Below are 10,097 nucleotides of genomic sequence, written 5' to 3' on the forward strand. Positions count from 1 at the left end.
TTAGCACCACTAAGCTTGTGTATAAGACTAGAGATCTCTTTAAGAAAATTAGAGATACCAAAGGAACATTTCATGCAAAGATGGGCTCAATAAAGGACAGAAATGGTATGGACTTAACAGAAACAGAAGATATTAAGAAGAGGTAGCAAGAATACACAGAAGAACTGTACAAAAAAGAGCTTCACGACCCAGATAATCACAATGGTGTGATCACTCACCTAGGGCCAGACATCCTGGAATGTGAAGTCAAGTGGGCCTTAGAAAGCATCACTACGAACAAAGCTAGTGGAGGTGATAAAATTCCAGTTGAGCTATTCCAAATCCTGGAAGATGATGCTGTGAAACAGCTGCACTCAATATGCCAGCAAATTTGGAAAACTCAGCAGTGGCCACAGGACTGGAAAAGGTCAGTTTTCATTCCAATTCCAAAGAAAGGCAATGCCAAAGAATGCTCAAACTATCACACAATTGCACTCATCTCACACGTTAGTAAAGTAATGCTCAAAATTCTCCAAGCCAGGCTTCAGCAATACATGAACCGTGAACTTCCTGATGTTCAAGCTGGTTTTAGAAAGAGCAGAGGAACCAGAGATCAAATTGCCAACATCTGCTGGATCATGGAAAAAGCAAAAGAGTTCCAGAAAAACATCTATTTCTGCTTTATTGACTATGCCAAAGCCTTTGACTGAATGGAGCACAAACTGTGGAAAATTCTGAAAGAGATGGGAATACCAGACCACCTGACCTGCCTCTTGAGAAACCTATATGCAGGTCAGAAAGCAACAGTTAGAAATGGACATGGAACAACAGACTGGTTCCAAATAGGAAAAGGAGTATGTCAAGGCTGTATATTGTCACCCTGCTTATTTAACTTATATGCAGAGTACATCATGAGAAACGCTGGGCTGGAAGAAGCACAAGCTAGAATCAAGATTGCCAGAAGAAATATCAGTAACCTCAGATATGCAGATGACACCACCCTTATAGCAGAAAGTAAAGAGGAACTAAAAAGCCTCTTGATGAAAGTGAAAGAGGAGAGTGAAAAAGTTGGCTTAAAGCTCAACATTCAGAAAACTAAGATCATGGCATCTGGTCCCATCACTTCATGGGAAATAGATGGGGAAACAGTGGAAACAGTGTCAGACTTTATTTTTTGGGGCTCCAAAATCACTGCAGATGGTGATTGCAGCCATGAAATTAAAAGACGCTTACTCCTTGGAAAGAAAGTTATGACCAACCTAGATAGCATATTCAAAAGCAGAGACATTACTTTGCCAACAAAGGTTCATCTAGTCAAGACTATGGTTTTTCCTGTGGTCATGTATGGATGTGAGAGTTGGACTGTGAAGAAGGCTGAGCGCCGAAGAATTGATGCTTTTGAACTGTGGTGTTGGAGAAGACTCTTGAGAGTCCCTTGGACTGCAAGGAGATCCAACCAGTCCATTCTGAAGGAGATCAGTCCTGGGTGTTCTTTGGAAGGAATGATGCTAAAGCTGAAACTCCAGTACTTTGGCCACCTCATGCGAAGAGTGGACTCATTGGAAAAGACTCTGATGCTGGGAGGGATTGGGGGCAGGAGGAGAAGGGGACGACAGAGGATGAGATGGCTGGATGGCATCACTGACTCGATGGACATGAGTTTGGGTGAACTCTGGGAGTTGGTAATGGACAGGGAGGCCTGGTGTGCTGCAATTCATGGGGTCTCAAAGAGTCAGACATGACTGAGCCAACTGAACTGAACTGAAGCTTGTGTATAAGCTTATGTGAAATAAGGGGGAAATATTTTGACATAAATGTGTCCAGAAAAGATCTCTTACAGAAAGAATAACCTCTCACTTACGGCAAATTTGAAAATTAAAAAAAAATTTGTTTTTCTTTGAGAAAAGTGAAAATATTTTTCTTCTCCCCAGGGAAACAAATCTTTACTTGTAGCAGCACCTGGAATTCCACCATTAGTGACTAATGTCAATGTGCACTGTAGGCAACCTGGAATTTAAGGGGCCTGTATCAAAATGCACATTCTTTATATGAGGCCAGCCAGTATTTCTTGCTGAAATCAGAATCTTTGAGATGACTTTTTAATGCAGACAGCTGGCGCCGCACACATACATACTCCATCGCCCCAGCCCCTACTATGACCATGACCTTTAGCCAATAGGTGGGTCTCCAGTTGTCTGGTGTCTTAGTCATCTCAGGCTATAACAAAATACCAGAGACTGGGTGACTTAAACAACAGGCATTTAGTTCTCACAGTTCTGGAGGGTGGAAGTCCAAGATCCAGGTGCCAACAGTTTGCGGTGAGAATGCTTCTTGGCTTGTAGATGACCACCTTCTTGCTGTTCCTTGTGTAGCTCTGTTCATTTGCTTGTGCACATGGAGAGAGCAAGACCTCTCTATCTTCCTTCTCTTATAAGGACACTTATCCCATCATGACCTCATATGAACCTAATGATAACCCAAAAGCCACGCCTCCAAATAACCTCACATTGGGAATTTGATCTATACAGTATATGAATTTGCTCTCCTTATAGCTCAGTCGGTAAAGAATCTGCCTGCAATGCAGGAGACCCGGGTGAGATTCTTGGGTCGGGAAGATCCCCTGGAGAAGGCAATGGCAACCCACTCCAGTATTCTTGCCTGGAAAATCCCATGGACAGAGGATTCTGGCAGGCTACAGTCCATGGGGTCGCAGGAGTCGGACACGACTTAGCGACTAAACCACCAACCACATGAGTTTGCAGGGGCGGGAGGGAACATGCAAACATTCAGCTCATAATAGCTGGCTTTTGATAGGACCTTGGGGTAATTAACTTTAGTTCAGAATAGGTAGTTGACCTACTTGTGCAGGTTAGAAAATGATTTCCACCGTAGATGATGATTGGGTTGCTTCAATCAGAACTGACCCTCTATAATTAAGGAAGAAAGCAATGAAAACTGGAAATAGTTGTTTGTAAAATGTTGACACTTCAAAGGGAAGTACAGACAATAATCAACTCTGTCACTCTTCCTGCACTGAATCCACGGTCCCTCTCAAAGCCCGTCTCTTTCTTTTCTCCCTACTTTCTCTGCCAGCACATATTAGGGTAAACATTTTAGGAATGTAATGTGTGTTTGTATTATACATACACTTGTCTTGTACTTTCTTTATATTACATGGGTTTAATATTTCACTTGGAGATGTAGTTATTTCACTGTGTTGGCCTCTCTTACTTGATGGGGCAGTGGCTGAGACAAAACAAAAAAGTCCTTATCTTTGTTTTATGACCTTCAGAGTAAAGGAATCATGTATCAGGTGGTGACATCGCAGGAGCCCCTAAAGACTGTGAGAGGGCAGTAAGGAGTAAGTTGAGGTTGAAAAAAGCAAGACAAGATGCCCCTACCTGCCAGTTTTGCAAAGAACAAGTTTCATTATGCTAAAGTCAGTTCCCGTCAGCAATCTACAAGGAGGAAGCAGTTAGTCCAAGGTCCCTCAGGCCGCTCACTACTTATACCCTACCTCAGATTTCCCTCGGGTGGAGATGTGCTTGGAGCCCAGAGTCACTGTCCAGGGCTGGGAGAACATAACTGTGCCTCTCCTGCCGGTTGGCCTCCTTTTCCCCACCTCCACGCAGGCAGGTGAAATTAAACTGAAATTAACACCAAGGACCCCACAAAGGGTAAAGAAACTGCACAGGCCCATGCAGGCAGAGCCCCTGGCTAGAAGAAGCGGAAGGCCACTTCAGGTTCTTCAGGCATTTAGGAGAACTTTAGAGGATAAAGTTACTTTTATTTTCCTAGTCCTCTTCTCCCCTGTGTGCTGTGTAGGCTGCCTGTCGCACCTCCTGGCTCCAGGCAGCAGCTCCGCACTGCACCCCAAGTGCACGATGTGCACTGAAGAGTGCAATGAAGAAAGAGCAAGCTGCCTGGGCCTCTCGCCTTCCCAGACCGACGGCGAGGCTCTTTGCTGGTTCTGTTGGTTTTACACTGCTTCCAGGGAGCAGCGTGTGACAGAGCCGCAACCTCCGGTCACTCTGTCAGCTGTCTGCAGTTCCTCCTTTCTTTTCCTTTTCCTGGCCTGATAAACAATGACCGTTGATGCATCCCGCTATCTACAGATTCTGAGCCACACTTAGTTTTGGTTAAGAGAAAAATTCTACGTTCACCAAAACAGTGGTCAGAATGCTTTACTGTATGAGCAGGAACTTGACTTTCTCTGATACAGATGACAAAATCTATTAGTCACCATTCCTGTTTTCTGTATGTTTATAGTTGATAGCAAAATCGATGCTACCCAAGAAATAGACAAGGAACTTCTTGGTAAAGGGAGGAAGTAACCAAGTAGTTGAAAGCGGAGACTCAGGAAGTAGCTTAGTTCTGCATTCAATTCCTCCTCTCATTTCTAACAGTTCCCTCCTCTCTGAAAAAAGAACAGCAAGAATAGCAAAATCAACAAATTGTGAACTCGGTTTCCCACCTGTCCTAAGAATGCTGGTGTCCCCTGTCCCACCCTTGTTACAGTCAGAATTCTAAACAGTAAATTAGAGCAAACCTAGAAATCTACTAGTACAAGCAGGTGAATGCACGCCTCTACTGTCACTTCCCAAAGACAGGAAGAGCTCTTTTTCGTCTAAACGGCAGATACCAATTCTTCCAGCTTTCTCTTCTATAAGTTAACGTCTAAACACGGCATTTCAAAACAGTGGCGGAAAAGACGGATTATCCAAGACATATTATTGAGGCAACCATACAGCCACATGGGAAAAAAATAGAATAAAACCCATATGAAGCAAAGATTTAAATATAAATAGGAAATTATAAAAGTACTAGGAAAAATGGTTTAAATTTTTTAATGGTTTTTTAATAGTTTTGGGAGTGAGGCAGTATTACATAAAAACAAGAAGCCATAAAAGGTTCAACTATAGAAAACTGGTAGATTGAAGTATATAAAATAAAATTTTAAAAATTAATGAGAAAAACGACCAGAGACGAAGACAAAGGACAAATGATAAACTGGGGGAAAGTGCCTGCAATTCTTGTCACAAGAGGATAATTCCCCCAGGTAAAAAGAACTCTTAACTTTTTTTTTAATTGAGGTAGTGTTGATTTACAATATTATATAAGTTTCAGGTGTCCAACATAGTGATTCACAACTCTTAAAAGTAATACTCCATTTATACTTTTATAAAATATTGACTATTTTCCCCTGTGCTGTGCAATATATCCTTGTAACATTCATTTTACACACAGTAATTTGTACCTCTTAACCTTCACCCCTATCTTGCCTCTCCCCCTTCCCTCATTCCACTGGTAACACTTGTTTGTTCTCTTTATCTGTGCGTGCGTGTGTGCTAAGTTGTTTCAGTCGTGTCCAACTCTTTGCAGCCCTATGGACTGCAGCCTGCCAAGTTCCTCTGTCCATGGGATTCTCCGGGCAAGAATACTGCAGTGGGTTGCCATGCCCTCCTCCAAGGGAACTTCCCCACCCAGGGATCAAACCTGCATCTCCCTTGTCTCCTGCACTGGCAGGCAAGTTCTTTACCACTAGTGCCACCTGGGAAGCCCTTTTATCTGTAAGTCTGTTTCAAAAAGAACATCTAAAATTAATAAGCAGGATAACAAAACCCAATAGAAAAAGACAGAAAAAGGATACAAGCAGAGAACTTGCAAAAAAGGATACAGAAATAACTCATAAACACACAAAAAGATGCTCAACCTCAATCATAATAAAAAGAAAGGAAATTTAAACCGCCCTGACAGATTTTTTTCCCCCTATCAGATTGACAAAAACAAAAGTTGGGTGACATATTTTGTAGGCCGAACTGTGAGGACACAAGCATCTTACCCATTGCTAGTAAGTGTAAATTAGTACTGTCTCAACAGGTCTTCCCTGGCGGCTCAGATGCTGAAGAATCTGCCTGCAATGCAAGAGACTGGGATTTGATCCCTGGGTTGGGAAGATTCCCCTGAAGGAGGAAATGGAAACCCATTCCGGTATTCTTGCCTTGAGAATCCTAGTGACAGTGAAGCCTGGCGGGCTACAGTCCATGGGGTCCCGAAGAGCTGTACTCAACTGAGCAACTAACACTTTCTTTCAGTTTCAACAGAAGTCAATTTAACAATGGCTTCCAGCTTCCAAATAGGCATAACCTTTGACCAACAATTCTACTTGTAGGAATTGGTCCTACACATATATACACAAAAGGAAGTATATTCAAAGTAATTCACAACAATGTTTTATGTGTATATGGATTACATGGAACTGTAAAAAAGAATAAGGAAGTTCTGTATGCACTGGGATGGAACCATCTTCAACATATTTTGTTACATGAAGAAAAACAGAGTGTATGTGTGTGTTTAAGTAGTCTAAGAACTTGTTATTTCTTTAAGAATTTTCAGAAAGTATACCAAAAAACTCATAACATTGGTATTCTCTAGGGAAGGAAATTGGATGGCTGGGGGACAGTAGGGGCAGGGAGACTTTTTACTGGATATATTTTTGTACCTTGTGAATTTTAAACCATGTCAATATATCACTGTCCTCAAAATAAAATATTATAATAAAGAATAAATATAGGAATTCCCTGGCATTCCAGTGGTTAGGACTCTGTGCTTCCACTGTAGGGGGCCCAGGTTCGATCCCTGGTGGGAGGACTAGGATCCCACAAGCTGCATGGGACGGCTAAAAGAATAACAAAAAAAAAAAGAGACAACAACCTATGAGCTTGAGTGAACTTCAAAAATGATGAAGAGGATGGTAACTTTATGCTTTGAGAATTTCATCTTAATTGAAAAAAAAAAAAAGAGCAGGATCCCGACAAAGAAATAGAGACCAAGCCTGGTCTTCTTCTGGTAGGCCTCTGTCTTGGGGCATGGTACTATCCTATGTGTTGTAAATGTTTAACAAATGCCTCCCTGCTGCTGCTGCGTCGCTTCAGTCGTGTGCAACCCTGTACGACCCCACAGACGGCAGCCCACCAGGCTCCCCCGTCCCTGGGATTCTCCATGCAAGAACACTGGAGTGGGTTGCCATTTCCTTCTCCAATGCATGAAAGTGAAAAGTGAAAGTGGAGTCGCTCAGTTGTGTCTGACTCTTAGTGACCCCATGGACTGCAGCCTACAGGCTCCTCCGTCCATGGGATTTTCCAGGCAAGCCTCCCTAGGGAAAAAAAAACAACACTGATTTGTAGCCTTTGTTGATTTCTGTGTTATAAATATTCCCAACACTGAATAAAGAATTGGGACAAGACACACACAGTGTGCTCTAGTGAGCCAGCACAATCCAGCTTCATTATACAACCGGCATCTCTCCAGTATTGAAACCAGCACCTCGAGAAACATCTTTGATGCCCAAATGCTTCCTGTCCCCACTCCTTACTGCCCATTGTGGCCTCAATAGCCACTCCACTCCTCCCCGATTGAGTAGAACTCTCATAGTTTGGGAATGGATCCGATCCCCAGCGCGTGTGTCCTGATTGTTTAACCCAACACACCGCGGTTCCCCATTGCTGTGCAGAAAAAGATTTATCCCTTGGTATGGCCAGATGGGCCCTGAGCATTCTGGAGCTCCAGTTGAGGCCAATGAGATGTAAAGGACATTCGCTGGAAGCATCTCAAAAGTTTCCCACTTTTCAAAGACAATGGCAGGAAGAGACTGTTTCTTCCTCATAGAGATGAGGCTAGAGCAGCTGTGCCATCTGGTCAAGCAGCCTGAGTTTGGAGGGGAGGGTCAAAGCCAGAGCCTAAGCACCCCATCCTACTTCTGGTTTTCCTGGGCTGAAAACCAGTACATTCACTATTTACGCCCTTCTCAGCTTCTTGCATTGAATGAATCTTAAGCAACACATTTTTAACCCTCTTGGGCAGGTTTATTTTGTGTATCAATGTGACTAGGCTACAGCACCCAGTTATTCAATCAAATACCAATCTGGGTGTTGCTGTGATGGTATTCTGCAGATATGATTAACATCTACTGCACTTGGCTGTAAATGAAGATTATCTTCACAATCTGCTGCATGGCTTTGTCCAGTCAGCTGAACGGTCTTAAGAGCAAAACTGAAGTTTCCCTGAGGAAGAAGAAATTCGCCTGTAAAGAGCAGCATCGGCTCTTACCCAAGATTTTCCAGCCTGCCCTTCCTGATGGCCTGCACTACAGATCTCAGATCTGCCGAGCCAGCCCCACAATCACATAAGCCAACTCTTTGTGATAAATACCTCCCTCTCCCCTATATATGTGTGTGTGTGTGTTTCTGTTTTTTTTTCTCCTACAGAACTTTGAAAGACACACCTGTTTTCCCTTTACAGTACTTATCTCAATTCAGGGTTATGTACTTTGCATTTATTTGTATATTTGTCACTTTTCCTAGTTAGTCTATAGCCTGTATGTATACATGTGACTAATCGGTAGAATAGCTGGTCAAAAGTTATGTACATTTGGAAGATGAAAAATATTGTTAAATTAGCTTCCCTGGAAGGATCTACACTCTTACTAGATTATAGGCTTTATGTTCTTGTCTTCCTATGTGTTCTCAGCACATAGTACCTGTTCAATAAATATGGACAGATGGAATTCTAGGAGGAGAAACATGAATTAAGGCAGAAAGTCCTGAAGGTATGCTAGGCTGTGGAGTTCCGATCATAACATATCCATTTGGCTGTCCAAATTCAATGCCATTCATTAATGAGTTTTTTTATTCAGATTACACACTGAACAAAATTTCTCTAATAGTTTGAGCTCCTCTGTGGCCTGTCTATAAGGAATCTTCTCTGGTCAGGCTCACCTGGCCAGTCAGCTCTCCCCAAACTAACTTTCCACTCAAACATCTGTATTCTTAATCATTCTGGGAATCAGTCTGATCAAAACAGTCTGATCCAGAAGAACAAGGAAAGACAAATCATATTTTTGACTAAACTACAACTCCAATTAAGGGGAGAAAAGAAAAATAGAGCATAAGGAGAAATTGTCCAAGAGCTGGGAAATCGCTAAAGCACCCACATCTGTAGGGGGGTGGCACCTTTGTGAACCTTGCCTTCTCAGTTCACTGATCTCATACCAGCCTCTGTTTAGGAAGCCAGGGCAAGCACTTGTCCGGCTTGTTCCTGAAAAGACTTACAGCAGGTGGACCTTGATGGTAATTCTTCTTGATTAAGGACAAACCTAAAGTGGTAAAAGGAGGAGGTTTGTCCAGGATCACATAACTTTTACATAGACATTCAGAGAACAAGCGTTAGCTTCCTCTGAGTACAAAGCTTCTGCCAAAGAACCAAACTGAAGATGCAACAGGAAGAGTATCTGATCTGGGCAGAATGTTGAGTCCAGAAGACTTGAGGACAGTCTTAGATTATGACTAGAGTTCTGTGATCTATAATTCAAATTTTATGCTTTTGTAATTTCCTTATTTCAGTCACTTGAGTTCTTTTAGATTTTTTATTTATAGAGTATGCAAAATGTAAAAAAGAAAAAAATTAGATGTTATCTTTCATTTATTTTTAATTGATATATAATTGACATATAATGTCATGTTAGTTTCAAGTATCAGTACAGTTCAGTTGCTCAGTCATGTCCAACTCTTTGCAACCCCATGAATCACAACACGCCAGGCCTCCCTGTCCATCACCAACTCCCAGAGTTCACTCAAACTCACATCCATCGAGTCAGTGATGCCATCCAGCCATCTATCCACTATCATCCCCTTCTCCTCCTGCCCTAATCCCTCCCAGCATCAGAGTCTTTTCCAATGAGTCAACTCTTCGCATGAGGTGGCCAAAGTACTGGAGTTTCAGCTTTAGCATCATTCCTTCCAAAGAAATCCTAGGGCTGATCTCCTTCAGAATGGACTGGTTGGATCTCCTTGCAGTCCAAGGGACTCTCAAGAGTCTTCTCCAACACCACACTTCAAAAGCATCAATTCTTTGGCACTCAGCCTTCTTCACAGTCCAACTCTCACATCCATACGTGACCACAGGAAAAACCATAGCCTTGACTAGACGGACTTTTGTTGGCAAAGTAATGTCTCTGTTTTTGAATATGCTATCTAGGTTGGTCATAACTTTCCTTCCAAGGAGTAAGCGTCTTTTAATTTCATGGCTGCAATCACCATCTGCAGTGATTTTGGAACCAA

This window comes from Bison bison, unplaced genomic scaffold, assembly GCF_000754665.1.
Source record: "Bison bison bison isolate TAMUID 2011002044 unplaced genomic scaffold, Bison_UMD1.0 scf7180017863994, whole genome shotgun sequence".
Taxonomy (NCBI): Eukaryota; Metazoa; Chordata; class Mammalia; order Artiodactyla; family Bovidae; genus Bison; species Bison bison.